At 28.7% G+C, this 18409-nt stretch overlaps 1 protein-coding gene across 1 annotated transcript in view; it reads right to left on the reverse strand.

Moving 5' to 3' along the window:
- LOC100211449 (calpain-5) overlaps positions 1-18409 on the reverse strand; it is a 121648-nt gene that overhangs the window by 93490 nt on the left and 9749 nt on the right. The window contains exon 2 of the mRNA XM_065789046.1: positions 10278-10396. The gene's annotated coding sequence lies outside the window, so the exon portion shown is untranslated. The remainder of the gene's footprint in view (positions 1-10277; positions 10397-18409) is intronic.

An 18409-nucleotide genomic window follows, 5' to 3' on the forward strand; every position in this document is an offset into this window, starting at 1 on the left:
AATATTAATTATCTAAAAACAAGTAAATTAACTTATAGAGAATTAAATAAGCTTTAAAATGGATATATACATGAAAAAAAAGATTTAGCTTGTGGCATTTAAAATTCAGTTAAAGTTAGTCCGGATTTTTAGTAACCACACGTTATTCTTATTGTGGGAGTTTTTTTTATTTTATCTTTTTATCCTCAGATTCATCAGCTTCTTTACGTGTTTTATTAGAAAACATAAGTGTTTTAAATCAAAATAGTAAATCTTTGATGTCTCATGATTATAGCCAATAGGACCTAAATAAACATATTTCCATAAAATGCAGGAGCACATTAGCATTTATAAAAGATAAGTTATACAGCATGCCCTATAATCACGGATTTTAAATTAATTAAAAAAAACAATAAAATAATAATAAAAATAATAATAATAATATTAACAATAAAGTTAAAAAAAATAATAGTAAAAAATAAAAGTAATAATAGTTTTATAAATAATATAATATAAAAATAATATAAAATATAAAAATATAAAAATATAATATAAAAATATAAAAAAAAGCAATAATAACAAAAGATAAAAGTAATATTTATGAGATATATACTAAATTATTTAACTCGAAAAATGGATCAAAAAAACCCCTCTTTACCAACTTTCTTAAGCATTTGAGAGAGTTCATCATAAAAAAAATCAAAATTAAAATGTACGATATAAATAGTTTAGTTCTTATAGAGCTAAACTCTTTGTACGTATACGTGTATACGTGTATACATTTTTTTTATTAAATTGAAGGCAAATAATGGTTCTTGGAGATTTTGGAGACAATTGGAGACATTGTTTCTGCAGTTCTAGGACTATTTTGTTTTCAATCTATATCAATGATCTTTCAGATCTATGCTGATAATTGCAAAGTTTTCAAAGTAATCCGTGATAGTGTTGTAATGATTATCAGGACGACATAAAATGATAAAATGTAATTTTTAAACTGCAAAAGTAGTTAACTACTTAGTGAGCATATGCTCACCGCAGTAAATAAGTAAATACACATTTTTAATGAGGCCTTTTTGTCTTTATCAAATGGTCATTTAATAATAAAATTATAAAATTATTCTTTTATAAACTATTTCTTTTATATATTCAGTGGCGGATCTACAGTACGGCGGATTAGGCGGCCGCCTAAGGAGAAGTATTGTATTATAATTAAAGTGTACCTTACTTTACATTTTTGAAACTTCAGAATTTTTTATTCTTTACGGTTGCACAAAGTTGGCAAACAACAAGGTTGATAACCGCGGAAATGAGCGATAGTGTTAAAAACTATGATTAGGCGAATGGCTTTTTTATGAATGAGGCGAAACAAATTTCGCCTATTCTGAGGCTTAAAAAGTCTGGAAATTATAAAAATTAGCTTGATTGGGTTAAAATTTGGCCGGTTGGGTTTTATTTTAGGCTTAAATAGTCTGAAAATAAATAAAATATGGTTGCTTAAATTAAAATTTGGTCGATTGGGTTATAATTTAGGCATAAATAGTCAGGAAATAAAAATAAATCTGTCAGATTAGGTTAGGGTTCTTGCTCTTGGAATTTCTAAATTAAGATGTCTAATATTTTTGATAATGTACGAATTGCTTTAGAAAGAAGCGATATAGTAACTCTTGAGGAGATTAACAAGATGTTGTCCCTTGAAGTTGAATCTCTATGTTTTTTAACTGAAGAAAACCTGCATTTATTAATTAATCAAGTTCATCTAAAGCGAAATATCTGCGCAGAAGCATACTTAAGCAAAAACGCAAAATCAAATAAACTTGTACCTATTCTGTAAGTTATTATTTGCTTATACTACAGATTAAATAACTTAATGTAAATAAAGCAATACTGCTTTTTTTACATTAAGTTAATCAGAGGTTTTTATATGCACAGCATATTGTTTATATTTTGCTAACAAAGCATAAGTTAATTTTACAGATTATAAATTAATGTTTCAATCTGAACTATAAATCAATTGCAAAAGCTACTTTGTGGCTTTATTATTACGGATTTCCTGATATATATATATATATATATATATATATATATATATATATATATATATATATATATATATATATATATATCAAGAAATCTGTAATATTAAAGCCACATATATATATATGTAAGTATTGTAATTTTTAATTGTAAAAGTAAGTTTTTAAATTCATTTTAAATCAACTTCATCTGTTAACTGTCTCTACAGCTCAGTATCATTAGTTATTGTAGGTAATAATTCATTAGTTGATATTTTAAGGGTTCTGACCTCATTGGAATTGTTTATTAATGCTGATTTTTATTCAAAACATCCAATATTTAATGATATAATTAATAGTGGTAAATATAATTTTTTTTCTTATGATAACATTTTAAAGATGACGTTGTCTAAAATTGTTGTCGATCAAGATATCACTAAAAATAAACAATGTGTTCGGTCCGAAGCAATTAATAACTGCTTTGAAAATCAATGGTCATCTTTTATGTGTATCTTAGGCCTTTCATCTGTTGTCAATTCACAAATTTTTTGTCATTATCCTGAATTTGGACTTGATCGGTTTTTTTTTTGCATTTAACAGATTAATAAAACCAAGGGTTAACGAGTTGAAGCCAACAAGAAACAAAGTAATAAATATAATGTTCTGTCGGATTGGTAAGTTACCATCAGAGTTTGCTTTTACACCCAATCATTTTGTACCGCTTGTTGTTTATGATATTAAAGAGTCACGTAAAAGAAATTTTATTTCTGTTATGATGCCAGCCAAATTAATAAAATTTGATGAAACTCCAACAAAGGTAAAAAAGCAACTGTTTTTGAATTTTTTATCCTCTAAAGGAGCTACTAAACCTTCAACAACATCTGAATTAGATTTGTCTGCCAAAAATAGTTTCAGTGGTGATACCATTAAATGTTTGATTGTACCTAATGTTGAAAGCTCAATTGACTTTGTTAATAAATCTTTTGACGAGTTTGATGTTGCAAATTTTCGAGAACAACGAAGAGAGTTACAATGTAACAAAATGCCGTTTTGTCAAAAAATTCTTCATTTAGTAAAGAATGTGTTTATCCCAGATAATTCTTTCAATTTTCCACAAGGAAAAAACAATAGAAAGTTTTCAATGAAATGGCTAGAGACATTTTCTTGGCTTTGTTAGTCTAAAAAATTAAATGGTGGATTTTGCTTGCCATGAGTATTATTTGGAGATGATTTTCCAACAAAGAATTACAAGGCTTCAGTGTTGTTTAAAGAACCACTGAAAAATTTTAATGATGCTTTCCCAGCCTTAAAATGCCATTGTGATCCGAACATAAATGGTATGCGTTCTCAAACGCAGAGCCTTTTTAATGATGTTATGAGGCAAGCTGGTGGTGATACAAAACCTATTTATGATATCATAGATCAAAACACCCTTGCAGAGATATCTGAGAATAAAAAAAAACTTGGGCCGATAATTGATACTATTATTTTATGTGGCCGTCAAGGACTTGCTCTAAGAGGTCATAATGATGACTCTCAGTATCACTCAGAAGTTGGGCAATATAGTACCTCTTGTAATGTTGGAAACTTCATGGAGATTCTTAATTATCGTGTTAGAGGCGGTGATACTGAATTAGAAAATCATCTTAAAAACCACAAGAAAAATGCATCATATCTTTCAAAAACTATGCAGAATGAAATAATATTCTGTTGTGGTGAGATAATTTCTGATAAATTTGTTTCCAATATAAAGACTGCCAAATTTTTTCCTATTTTATCAGATGAAGCCATTGATGTTTCAAACAAATCACAAATGTCTTTAGTGTTGCGTTATGTTGACAGTGGTAATAACATTGTTGAAGACTTTGTTAAATTTATACACAACGACAATGGTTTAGATGGGGAGAGTTTATCTGTTAACATTTTAGACACCATTGCATCCCTAGGTTTAGATATTACTAATTGTCGAGGCCAAGGTTATGATGGTGCTGGAGCTGTGTAGCTGGAACAAAAAAGGGAGTTGCTGCACGAATTTTAAAGTTAAACAACAAGGCTTTATACACTCATTGTTTTAGCCATTGATTGAATCTAGCTGTGTGTAATTCTTGCGAAATTCAATTTCTCTGTAATGCAATTAACCACATAAAAGAGGTTTCTTATTATTTTATTATTTCTTATTATTTCTATTAAAAGAAAATCTATCCTCGAGACAATGGTTTCAGAACACTGTCCTGATAAAAAAAAACAAAAAACCAAGAGATGTTTGTTGAACTAGGTGGCTTGAAAGAATAGATGGATTAGACACATTTCAGGAATTGTATGTTCTAATAGTTTATTCCCTTGAAGCCATAAGCAATGACAGAAATAAGTTTGGGGCAGACTCCCAAACAGCTACATCTTTATTTAAATTGATTACCACCTTTGAATTTATTGTTTCTTTGGTTGTGACTAGAGCTGTTTTTGATGAAACACATGAGGTTACTAAAATGTTACAATCTAGCAGATTAGATATTCAAAACTGTATAGATCTTATTTTTTGCTTGACTAGAATTACGACTAAAAACAAAATTGATAGTTTTCATGATAAGTGTTATCTTGATGCCAAAGTTATTGCTGAACAAATTGGGGTTGATGAATGTCGAAAAAGAGCTGTTGGGAGGCAAATCCACCGCGATAATCATCCAGCAGAGAATACATCAGAATATTTTAAACGCGTTTTAACCATCCCTGTAGTTGATCACTTAGATTTAGCTCTTTCTGATAGGTTTTGCAATGACAATATAACTTTGTCCTTTGGCTTGAGTATTATCCCTGATAAAATAATTTCTTTGCTAAATGGTCCATCAGTAAAAAATAATTGGAGGGAGAGCTTTAATATTTTTTCAGATTTTTTTTCTGAAGATTTGCCAAATTCATTAGCTTTAGAAGCAGAGTGTGGTCTTTGGGAGATATACTGGACTACCACTAATTATCCCATTCCAAACAATGTGTCTGATACTCTAAAGTCAATTTCATATATTAAAACTTTTGCCAATATTTTTGTTTGTTTGCAGTTATTAGCAACTTCACCTGTGACAACATGTTCTTGTGAAAGATCTATTTCAAATCTTCGCAGATTGAAAACCTGGTCAAGATCAACTATGCCTGGAGATTGTTTGAATGGCTTAGCATTGATGTATACACATAGAGACAGTTCCATATACTCAAGAAGTTATTAAAAAATTAGTGCAATGAAATGGTAATCGTAAGTTAAACCTTTCGTGAGAACACGAACGCTTCAGTGATTCAGAGTTTGTATAAACTTTACTTGTATTATATATATATATATATATATATATATATATATATATATATATATATATATATATATATATATATATATATATATGTAAATTATGTTAGTGTATTTTACAAATAGAGTGCTCAATGTTCTTAAAGAACAGAGCAATAATAAATTAGTAAAAAACACTTATCTAACTTTTATCTTCGACTTGAAGTTTCCCCATTGCTGGATCATCAGGAAGAGTTCAAGGAATTGCTGGATCATCAGGAAGAGTTACTCTTCCTGATGATCCAGCAATGGTGAAACTTCAAGTCGAAAATAAAAGTTAGATAAGTGTTTTTTACTAATTTATATATATATATATATATATATATATATATATATATATATATATATATATATATATATATATATATATATATATATATATATATATATATATATATATATATATATATATATATATATATATATATATATATATATATATATTAGGGTGGAGTGAATTTTAGTTTTTTTTACAATTCGTTTAGCCTGGGTGTGCAAAAGTTGTCTATTCATTTCAGAAATACTCTGGAAAAATGTCAATGCTCTAGGAAATTATCTTGAGGTGCCTCAAGACCTTTAAAATTTTAATGGGTCCCTAATATTATGTAAAAAAAAGTTTTTCAAAAGTATGTCATGTAGGATCTCAAAAGAAGCAAAATTTTATAAAAATTTCAAAAATAACAATTATTTTTAAAAAAAAATTGTTATTTTATAGTTTATTGCACAAAAAATGACCTTTTAAACTAAAAATGAAAAAAGTTTATTTTTTTAAATTATAATTTCAAAAAAATCCTAAATAATAATTTTTTTATAAAATAATTGTTATTTTTGAAATTTTTATAAAATTTTGCTTCTTTTGAGATCCAACATGACATACTTTTGAAAAACTTTTTTTTACATAATATTAGGGACCCATTAAAATTTTAAAGGTCTTGAGGCACCTCAAGATAAAGGTCTTGAGGCACCTCAAGATTTTTTTTTACATAATATTAGGGACCCATTAAAATTTTAAAGGTCTTGAGGCACCTCAAGATAATTTCCTAGTGCATTGATATTTTTCCAGAGTATTTCTGAAATGAATAGACAACTTTTGCACACCCAGGCTAAACGAATTGTAAAAAAAACTAAAATTCACTCCACCCTAATATATATATGTTATATTTAATATTTATTGTTATATTTAATTTAAAAAATTGTCTTTAATTATAAAGCTCTTGGTTTTCTTTTCATTTTACAACTTAATAAATAGTTTAAAAAGGTAAATAGTTTCTTTTAAGCAGAATAATTAAAGTTCCATTAAATCCATTATTTGACTGTAGAAAAATATCTTTGGTCATATGTGAATAATGATATTAGTATTCCTTAAAATTGGCTAAAAATCGGCAAATAAAAAAATACTATTGTTAGCGCTGATGCTTTATGATGCGCTGAAGGTAGCGCTGATTTTAATCTCAACATCACTAAGATTATTATAATTAAAATTACTAAAGAAGTTGCGTTCTTATTTTTATAAAGGGATGCTATCGCCAAATCTCAATGACTACAAAAAAAATCTTTTCAAGTTATGCAAATAGGGTGGTCCCATAAGGGGAGCGTTGCATTGCTTTGGTAGCCCCCCACACCTGGGAAATGGAAACTTTTTAAAAATATGAATCCGAGTGAATAGGGGAAGGGGAGTTCACAAATAATTAACGGAGGAGGGACAGTATTTATTTGGTATCTGGGAGGAATTTGGTTATGGAGCTTGGGGGGCGATCATTTTTTCAAAAAAAAATTGCCTAAGGAGAAATAAATCCTAGATCCCCCCCCCCCCCCCCCTGATATTATTACATAAAAACGGCAGACCTTTTTATACAAATCTAAAAAATTTAAATTTTTAGTTTAAAATGACTTAAACTATTAAAAAAAAAAAATTAAACATTTTTTTTGTTTCGATAATAAAAAAGTGATTTTCGTAAAATTTTTGTAATCAAAAATTATACGCATTTTATGGAACGCATTTTCGTATTTGTGGCTACAGCGCCTCTCTCTCTCTCTCTCTCTCTCTCTCTCTCTCTCTCTCTCTCTCTCTCTCTCTCTCTCTCTCTCTCTCTCAATGTTAAAAGAATTTATATAACTAAAAAACCCCTTCGGGAATCGCAATGAGAAATATTTTCTATTTTAAAAAAACATTAGTTTATTTTAAACTTCAGTTATTGTTCATAGAACCAATATTATTATCAAGAATTTATATAACTATGATACCCCTTTAAAAATTGCGATAAAAAATAACTTTCTTTTTAAAAACAAACTATTGATAACCTTGAAAAACTTTTAAAAACTCTTGTGAAAGTTTCACAAAAGTTTTTAAATCTTTTTTATTTTTATTTAAATGCAAAAGCATTCGCAAAATGGTAGCTTGGGCGTATGCCTAGCTCGCCTTAAGATGGCCCCAATATATATATATATATATATATATATATATATATATATATATATATATATATATATATATATATATATATATATATATATATATATATATTACATACATATATAAGTTTAAAAAATATATATACATACATACATAAGTTTAAAAAATGCTTTAAAGTCAAATAAAGAAGAAAGTTCGTATCATATGACATATAGTATTAGTGAAAATTCTATTATAAGTTCACTTGATGTTTTAAAAGATATATTTTTCAAGTTTTTTAAATGCTCAATTAAAAATTTGTTTTTCTTGATGATTATCAAAGAAATTAAAAAAATTTTAATTTCTTTGATAAGTATTCTTGTTTATAATTACAATATAAAACCGGATGCTGAACGATTACGTCTTTTAGATTTACTACCTCCTCCTTCTGAGGTTTTATAACTTTGTCAAAAAAATGTTTTCTTATCACTCAAAGCAGACTTCTTCTTTTTTATTTTACTGTTACTTTGAGTTTTACTGAAGAGAGCTTACATTTGTTGTTAAATGTCTCAGAGGCTACAAGTACCTTATATAAGCTACCTTGAAGCAAGATGGTTGCCTAGCTGCTTTTATGTCTTGGACATTAAACATAAGTGAAATTAATTACCCAACAGTAAAGAAAAGCTGTGGCTATTTATTGACGCTGTTCGACAAATCGCGACATATATTGTTAAGAATATTCCATTTAATCACTGATTAGCGTTCTGTAGCTTTGTTTAATAATCGAAAGAAAAAAAAAAGATAAAAAATAGTAAGATTAAAAGCTGGAGGATGGAGTTAGCAGAGATTAGTTACACTAAACTTTATTGTTCTGGAAGCAATAATATTGTTCCTGATGCACGTACGCGTGCTTTTTATGCCGCAACTCAACCTCAATCAAACCTAAACGATATACATAACTGTGTCGTCCAGAAGTCACTCGTATGCATTATTTTGTTAAATCTAAAAACTTACCTTTTCTACAGAAGATGTCAATAAGGATTATTTTACCTGCTATATTTTTTCAAAAATAAAATAAAAGTTTTATCAATATGCAAATATCAGTTGGTTGTTTAAATCCATACGCCAAATGGATTGTCTCAGTATAGACTTATTTGTAGTTTAAGAATTAAGTATTTATTTACGTTTATTCATTGCAATTCTAGAACTAAATATTTATTTACGGTAATTGATAAACATTCTCGGTGTCCATATGCTATCTCATGTCCAGATTTCACAACGGTTTCACGATTTCACAACGGTTGTGAAATGTTTAAATCAAATATTCTCTTTGAGATTTTTTAACTTACATTTATTCTGAACGAGGCTCATCATTTATATATAATAAATTATAATCTTATCTGACGCGGAAAGTATTAGAAACAAGTAACTCTACTTCATATCATCCTATCATTAATAAACAAGTTAAGAGATATATTAGTTTGATCTAGAGAAATATTTATTTAGCACTAAAAACCTACAATCTAAGTTTTAGAAATTGGGAAATTGTTCTATCCGATGCCCTTTACTCATTCCGTTTAATATTATCAGGTGCAACTAATTGTACACTCCTAAATGAATGGAGAGGTTATTTAGTTTTTCTCGGCGCTCATGGTATGGAACTTCATTACCCTAATGGTTAACTCCTGGTCTCTTTTTTCTTAGAAGTTTTGTTCAAACAAAAACGATAATCTTGTTGATAAACGATAATCTTGTTGATAAAGTCGAATTAGTAGATCTTAGCTCAACATATGCTAGTATTAATTACCTAGATAAATGAGAGTCGCTGTTTCATTTCAAGATCTTACACCATATTCTGCTCCACAAGAAAAGTCTTTATCTTTTATTAATATTGATGTGAATATTATTATTGAATGTAACAAAAATGTAACTGCAGAAGTAGTTGATATAAGTACGTCATATGAAGTTAAATCTGAAACAAATGTTAAAGTAAATAAATTAGTCATCAACTGACACTTTGCGACGCTCTATAAGAACTTACAAAGCTCCTGTAATATATAATGACCTTATATTAAAATAATGAAACTAGTCTATTTTTTCTCTCTTTTTTTTAATGTTGTCTTTGACTTAGGTTCTTGAAAAAATTAAGTTATATTTTAAATTTATTTTTTGAATGTCTTATTTAGTTTGTCTTATTAAGTTTTTTACATGTGAATTTTTCTAAAGGCCCCCGTGTTTTTCTATTTATTAACATATTTAATTATACCTTATATTTTATAATAGAATTTTTAAAATGCAATAAACAACAAAAATTTAAAAAAGTCATTTTGATGGTGACCTGGTAGAATGTATATGACAATTCAAAATTTCTAAAAAAGATTAACATTTTCTTTAACAAATCTTTTTTTCTTTATAAGGTATTGTAGATCTCCTCTAGCATTCGGGATACCGCATTTATTTATATCTATTTTAATATGTGGCATACTTATTCTAAAATTAAGTGAAATAAACGTAATAGACCTTAGAAAATTAGCATTTTAAATTGCTTAAAAAAAAAAAATACCTCATTAAGTCAGAAAAGTTTTTGGGAAGCCTGGAATGAAGCGGTACTACCAATTCATAAGATACCAATCTTAGTTTGAGATTATCTGAATCAACCTCTACTGCAGAAGCCACAGATTTCTGTAAGATAAATTTTTTCAATAAATTTACTTACTAAACTTGTTGATAATCACAGTATTACTAAGTTTTACAACGTAGATAAAACGTAGATAAAACTTAGATGAAACTGGAATAATTACAATTCAGAAGCTAAAAAAAGGTTTAGCTCTAAAAGGTAAACATTAGACAGAAGTGTAACACATGCTGAATGTAAATACATGTTATAAAAATACATGTTAGAAAATACATCTCATAAAAATACATGTTATAAAAATACATGTTATTAAAATACATGTTATTAAAATACATATTATTTAAATACATGTTATAAAAATACATGTTATTGATGCGTTTGCTAATACTTTTAACATTGCTTCGGTACAAGAAAAGAACCTTTAATAAAAAAAATGCTCGGAATCGATAATCTCTACGAAAATCATTCAAAATGTAATTACCTAAAGCTGTATTTTATTTAGAAAAAAAAAAGCAGATTCTGTAACATTTCGGGTTATTGCTCACTGTAATTATTTATCAAGTCTTGCGAATCATGTTGTTCAATCTCCCATATTTTCTGGTGGCTATTTTGTTAAGCTAAGAATTGACAGTGACAAATGTTTTTTTTACGTTTTATTTTAGCATTGTTGATATTGCGTTAAGAAATACCAGCTCACAGCCACAACAACAACCTCTCACTCAGAGGACGCTTAAAGACAATTATTTGATGCATGATCAGAAAACTTGCCAAAAACTTAATCTAATATTAAAAATTTTAATATTAGAATAAAAGTTTAACCCCATTTGCATTAATCTGGTCATAGATTAATGCAAATGGAGTTAAACTATTTTTCGCCTATGATATAAAAATTTCAAATAAAATGAACGGTCTTTATACTCATTCAAGTTTGCACCCTTGTGCATGGTTCAACGTCAAGTATCTTTCCAATCCTGGAAACTTACGAACAATGAGCTCAATTAAACTCATTCAAGTACGCACCCTTGTGCATAGTTTGACTTCAAGTGTCTTTCCAATCCTTTAAACTTACGAACAATGAGCTTAATTAAACTCATTCAAGTATGCACCCTTGTGCATGGTTTGACGTCAAGTGTCTTTCCGATTCTGGAAACTTACGAACAATCGGCTCAATTAAATTACGAGTTTTAAGTCATTTTCAAAAATCTTTTTTTTTTCTTTTTTTTATTATTATTATTTGCCGTAAATTAAAATTTACAATGAAATAAATCGTGTTAATAAATAAGAGAGCTGGAGCAAGCAGAAGACATAAGCTGTCTTATCATCGAGCCCCATTTACATTGAAAAAATCGTCAGTTTATATACAAAAAAGAAAAGTAGCTAAGTACATAATAAGAATTTTACACATGTTAGTTACAATATAAATGTTAACATAATATAAATATTAGTGTTGAAATATAACGCAATATATCAAAAATTAACAACAACATAAAAGTATTAAAGTTTTTTAACAAAAAAAAATAATAAAAATAAAACTGCAACAAAAGAGAAGTAGTATCAATAACTATTTTTTTAGATAAATTATATTATTTATGTATTTATTTTAAAAGAGATATTTTAAATCAAAGTCATTTTGTAATAAGAGACTCTTAGATTCTTTCCATAATTGTTCCAAAGAGATGTTTTGAATATTCTTTATTTTTGTAATAAATTTTGAAAAGTGTTTCCATAGAAACGGTCCACGGTATTGGATTTGGTAAGAACTTAATTTTAAATTAGTTTTTGGTACAATAAAATTGTTAATTGAAAATTTAGTTGGATACTTGTGCGAAATTTCATTAAAGTAAGACTGAAATACAATAGGAGAAAGCCCATGTTTTAATATAATCATTAATTGTAGAACTTGGTGTATATTAAGTTTATAGATACTTAGGGCACCAAGCTTCCTTAAAAGAGGTTCGCAATGAAAAGTTCTGTGTGCACCAAATACAATCCTGCATGCGCATACTATAAATTTTTTTTTAATTTACTATAATTAGTACTATCCTATACAATATTACAGTAAGAGATAAAACTATGAATACATGAAAAGTATATTTTTTTCAAGGAAGCAGTGTTAAAATATGATTTAGATTTATATAATATGGAAATATTTATTGAGATTTTATTTTCTATGTATTTTATATGTGGTTTCCATGACAAATTTTCATCTAGTATTACTCCAAAAAAATTAACAATTGGTTTCCTTTTAATAAATGTTTTATTAATTAAAAGATTAGGTAATTTCAAAGGAACATCGTCACCTTTACTAGGTTTGGCGAATAAAATAAATTTGGTTATTTCTACATTTAACGAAAATCTATTACTTGTAAACCACTCGTTTATTTTTAATAGTTCTTCATTAAATATATTAGAGAACTTTTATGTTTTTATTGGAATAAAAAAGATTGGAGTCGTCTGCAAACAATATAACATTTAAAATGATGATACTAATGTCTTTGTTTATCATAATAACATAGCGACATTATTCCAAAATATGAATCTTGAGTTAACAAAAATTTCTAACTGGTTAAAAAAAAATAAGCTGTCAAAAAAAAAAAAGTTGTTAAAAAAAAAAAGTTGTCTTAGTCTAATTGTAGTTTGTAGCAAAAGCAAAGTTGTTCTGCAATTTTATTCAAAAAGCAACCACCAGCGGGCTTGAAAATTTTCTAATTTTTGAAATCATCCCACCAATGGAACTGCATATTCTCTTATGAGTTGTGAATTATCTATTTAAGACCCTTATAACTTAGGCGGCCAGCTACACTCCACATTTATCTGAGCCAATATCATGGGAGCCTCTTTAAAAGGAAATTAATGTAGAAAGCTTTATAAAAATGTGGACCTGCTGCAGCATCTGGCTGATGAAAACACGGTTCCAAATATCGCTCACATAAGTCAAGGTATTAACGAAACAATAATCTCACGGTACAAAGAAAGGTTGCTGCGCTACATAATTAACTTTATAATATAGTATTTTGTTAGATATTATGTTTTTCCCAATGCTTTTACAAAATATCTCCGAGCTGGATGTTTAAGATACTGCTTACAGGAAGTAACTCCTTTTAACTACTTCAGGTCAGGTCAGGCTAGGTTCAGGATCATCACAATCATCCTGCTACTGGTATCATGTAACCCAGTACTAGCTGTCCCTGGCCCTGCTGCCTCGATGGTTTTGTTTTTTTTAGACTAAGACCTGAGACCGGAGACTAAGATCTTAAAATCAAACTTAAAATTGCCCTGTCTTAGGGTTCTTAGTTGAGTCAAAGTTAGAAATAGTATCTCAATAAAAATACTCATCTTGGGCCGATGTAATCAAGTAACTGTCTTGTAGAAAGCCACTTAGGCAAAGACTTTAGGGGTAAGCAGAATAATTCCGTTGAACAACCTTAAACCCCTATTTCTCTCGAACTCTATGGTATTTCTCAGAAAGGATTATTCAATTGACATTTGTGAAACATCAAAGTATTAACAGTGCTATGTTTCGCATGAGTGATGTCCCTGTTAATGCTTTTGATGCGTATTGTAGAGGCCACATAAAGAGTTCTTTTCTCGAGTCCGTTTTACAAGGGGGGAGGGGTAACGAAAATAAGGAGGGGGATTTTAGTCCAGATCTAATAAACGAAGGGGGGGGGGGGATAAAGAAAGGGAGTGGGAGTTTTTCTAAAATCTAAAAAACTGAGGGTCGTATTTATAGTTTATAATTTACAAATTTTAACTAATATTTTTTACTACGATTTTTAAAGTCTGTTTACACTGAAAGTTTTTGTTTTTATCGGTGACTGAAAAAGTTATTTTCCTTTTTTTAAGGCCTATTTTTACTGAATTTTTACTTTAGTTTTGAAATATAAAGTTTTTGTTGATGACAAGTAAAAATTAATGAACGGGCGAGGGGAAAAGCTCTTAATAAGGTTAGGGTGGGTAAGAAAACCTTCCGAAAATTATTAAATGTTGCCCCGCCCCTTCCCCCTCTCTACCCGTGTATAAAAGTCTCGAAAGTAAGTTACAAATTTGGGGAAAAAACTGCAGAGCTCATAGCTTAGATGCACTTTCTATGAATGAGCCAAGTTCATTTTTAACTTAAACCAAGCTTAAAGTAACTTAAAACATTAAACATAAAAAACCATCCAACCACCTAACTTCAATATATTTTTCACAAATATTTGCAAAATTCACCAGACTTGCTAGCTCTTTGTGATACTAAATTAAATTCAGCTATACCTTTTTCAGATCTTAGTATTGTTAGCTCCTACCTTTTGAGTCTCAAAGAGTCCAATAGTCACATGCTTGATGTATAGGGTTTTGACTCCAATAGTCACATGCTTTGGAGGTATACTTATGTATCAACTCACCTATTTGTCAAAAAATCATGTTTGAATCCTCTGACCTCACCACCTTTTCACTCTATCACATTTCTCATTGTTCCTAATAGTTCTACTTCTTCCTAAGATTGCACTCTTTTCAATACAATTTTGGATCCAATTGATCATGGCCCTTGCTCCTTACTCCTTTGCAGATGTTGTTGTAATTGCTGACTTTAATGCTAATCACACTAAATGACTCGGCTCTAACCCCACTGAACCTACTGTCACTAAACCTATTCACTTATTATTACTACTTGATGAGTATTTACTTTCTGACCCTAACTTGCATTCAGTTTTTTCATATTCTCCCTTTGGTGATTCTAATCATGTGATAATCTCCATAAATCTTTTATCTCGTACTTCTTCTTTGAAATCATCATTGTACTACTTACTATTACCCTAAAGCTAACCCTGGGTTTCTTTTTTCTAAAGCTAACCCTGGGTTTCTTTTTTCTAAAGCTAACCCTGGGTTTCTTTTTTCTAAAGCTAACCCTGGGTTTCTTTTTTCTAAAGCTAACCCTGGGTTTCTTTTCGCGATTGTCTTCATGACCGTCCTTAGGCTGATGTAGAACTATTTACAGGATAAAAGTAGAACTATTTGCAAAGAACTTTTCTTCTAAATCGACTCTTGAATCTTATGGCTATACTCTTACTTTAATTCCAATTAAAAAGGTTCTCTATTATTTTCTACATATACAAATCTTTTAGTTGTCCCAGTTTGGAATACTGCTATCATATTTAGGCTGGTTCTTTTGATGCTCTTCTTTTTTTATACTAGGTCCAAAAACGCATTGCAAAAGTAATTGTACCTGCTCTATCTGCCAAGCTTGAGTCTTTCTCCCATCGTTGTTATGTTGCATCTCTTCTTTTTTTTCTCCAAATATTATCATGGTTGCTTTTTATAATTTATAATCTAGAGTATTTGTACTAAGAATATATTGAGCTATTTGTTAATAAATATTTTGTGGAGTAAATCAAAGAACATGCCTTAAAATGTAATCAGAAGCCATTTGATGGTAATTAAATTTAAAAAACAGGTTTTAAATAGTTTTTTTTCATCGATTTTGAAAGTAAATGTATTTAACAAGATTTTAAAAGTCAATAAAATATTTGTTAAAGAGATTTCTTTGTTTCTTTTTCTAACTGGTAGTTCTTTGACCAAATTTTTTCATTGCAAAAAAATTATAAAAAAGTGCTTTAATCAAGCTTTTTTTTTTTTAATTTTTTTGCATTTTGACAGTAGTTTATACTTTAGTAAATGTTGATATATTTACGCTATCCATTAGCCAATTCAAACCACGCTTAAAATAGCAAATCAATATTTTGGTCGAAAAAATAAAAATGGTACATGTACCAGTGAAAAAATTATAACAAAAGTTGTTGGCATTATATTGTAGCACATTTGTGTAACCATTATTTTAAAAAATAGTGACCGAATATCTCAGTAATCGGTAACGTTTTGAGGTATAAGTAGCAAAAAACTAATAAATATTAAACTAAAACTGCCAATATCAGACTGTAACTTTCTCCAGAGTTTAGAGCAGTGTTTCCCAACCTTTTTAATGCTACCGATCATTAATTTACCTCCAAATTAAGTTTTAGTTTTGCAGATTTTTTTTTTTTAGAAGCCAGTCGGTATTTTTTAAGGATTCACCCCTCCTCCCCTCATTTTATTCGTTTAATCGCCTCTGGAGTCATACAGACTGAAAAACCTTTTGAGACATGATCCTTTTGACAGCCACTAAATCTATGTATGCAAAAGCAGTCTTTCAAATTGTTTATCGTTTGCATTACATAACTGTTGTTTACCAAACAACCAAACTAAGACTGATAATCTCCCTCGGAGGTTTTTGGCACAAAGATGCTGCCTATGAATAACCCAGTGTATTGCAAATAGGTTTGGTATTTTTTTTTCAAACAACTCACAAAGACTTTGTAACAACCCATCATACTTGGAGCTCTATCTGTGGCACAAATAACCATATTTGCAATCGGTAAGCCATATAAATTCAATTAGTCTTTGAGATTTAAAAGATGTTTTCTCCGTGGCAATATGTTTCCAGTCGATGACTAAACAAATTTTCTTCCTTTTTATTTTTTATCCTTTACAAACCGAGCCTTTACAAGCTAGCAACAGAGCTTGATTATCACAGACAGTGGATTCATTAACCTGAATACCAGTTTCCATTTCTTGATGTTTTAGACTCACTTTGATTCAATATTATTACTCATTTCATTAATACGGCAAAATACAGTGTTATTACTAAGAGGAATTGATTTTAACTATCCGTTTTAGATACAGTTGAAAATATTTCAGACACTGCAGGTAAAATCAACTGCTCGCCAATTTTATGTGTCTTACTACATTTTGTTATTAATTTAGAAACAATGGAAGCAATGGGACCGTTTTCAATATAAATGTTTGCTTTTTGAGAAAACATTAAGAGTGTCATACGTTTTCCAAAAATGTTTTTCATTTTCTGGAATGCAGAAATTATCCAGTTGACCTTATTTGGGTGTTTTTTTAGCAAGTATTATTTCAATCTTGAAAGTTTTGATAGCCTCATTTGACAGCACAACGTTACACGCAAGACAAAACTTGATTCATCAGTGATTTATGACACAAGTAAATACTACAAATATGTCATTACTATTTATAAATGTAATGACATATTTGTAGTATAATCACATTATAGTAATATATTTGACAATATGTCACTATATTGTGATATATTGTCAAATATGTCACATTTTAGTGGCGTATTAATGCTTTTGCTTCTTTATAGGTTGGACATCTCTTTCAGTATCTTGTTTATTTTTAGTAGCCATTTGCTATCTTTTCATATAAGTGGCGCTCTTGGGTCAGCTAGGTTGACATTTTCAGGACTCATAATAATCATGTATATTACGACTGTTATTAAATATACAAATTTAATTGCAAAGAGTTTTCCAAATCAAGAGTTTTTGCAAATCCACCCTTTTAAAACGCACTGATTAAGTTAAAAAAAAAATTGTTTAAAATTAAACAAAAAGGAAAGTTTTCTTTTTTTATTTAATTTCTCTCCAATGGTTAATATTAGTAGTTGTTTTAATTTTCGAGTTTAGTTTATATATACTGTATTATATCGGTTATTAAAAAATTCTATGTGTTTTAAAAAGTTCTATGTGAATCAAAAAGTTAAAGACAAATTATATTTCACTTAAATTTACATAAGTAACAAACTATTATTAAAACCGCTTAGATTAACCGCTTAAAAATACTTAGATGGTAGCCTCTATATATAAGCGCAAAGTCAATCGCTTAACAATGAGCTTGGTTGGCAAGAAACATTTTTCTACGTTTTGATATTTATGTATGCATCTATAAAATTTTAGTGATTTATTGATTATATATACACTTTTTCGATTATTTTAATGATCTGGAAAATTAAAACAATTAAAAAATTTAGTAACGTAAAAAATGTATAAGTAATTAGTAAAAAATATATATATATATAAATGCAAGTTGGCATATACTATATTCTCACAAATATTAAATGAATCATTATTATATTCCGACAAATCTGACGCTAAATGATGACAGGATACTGAAAGGATGATGACAGGATGATGACAGGATATGATTTTATTAAAAGCATATTCAACAAATCAATATTTGTA

This window comes from Hydra vulgaris, chromosome 01 (assembly GCF_038396675.1).
Source record: "Hydra vulgaris chromosome 01, alternate assembly HydraT2T_AEP".
In the NCBI taxonomy this organism is placed as follows: Eukaryota; Metazoa; Cnidaria; class Hydrozoa; order Anthoathecata; family Hydridae; genus Hydra; species Hydra vulgaris.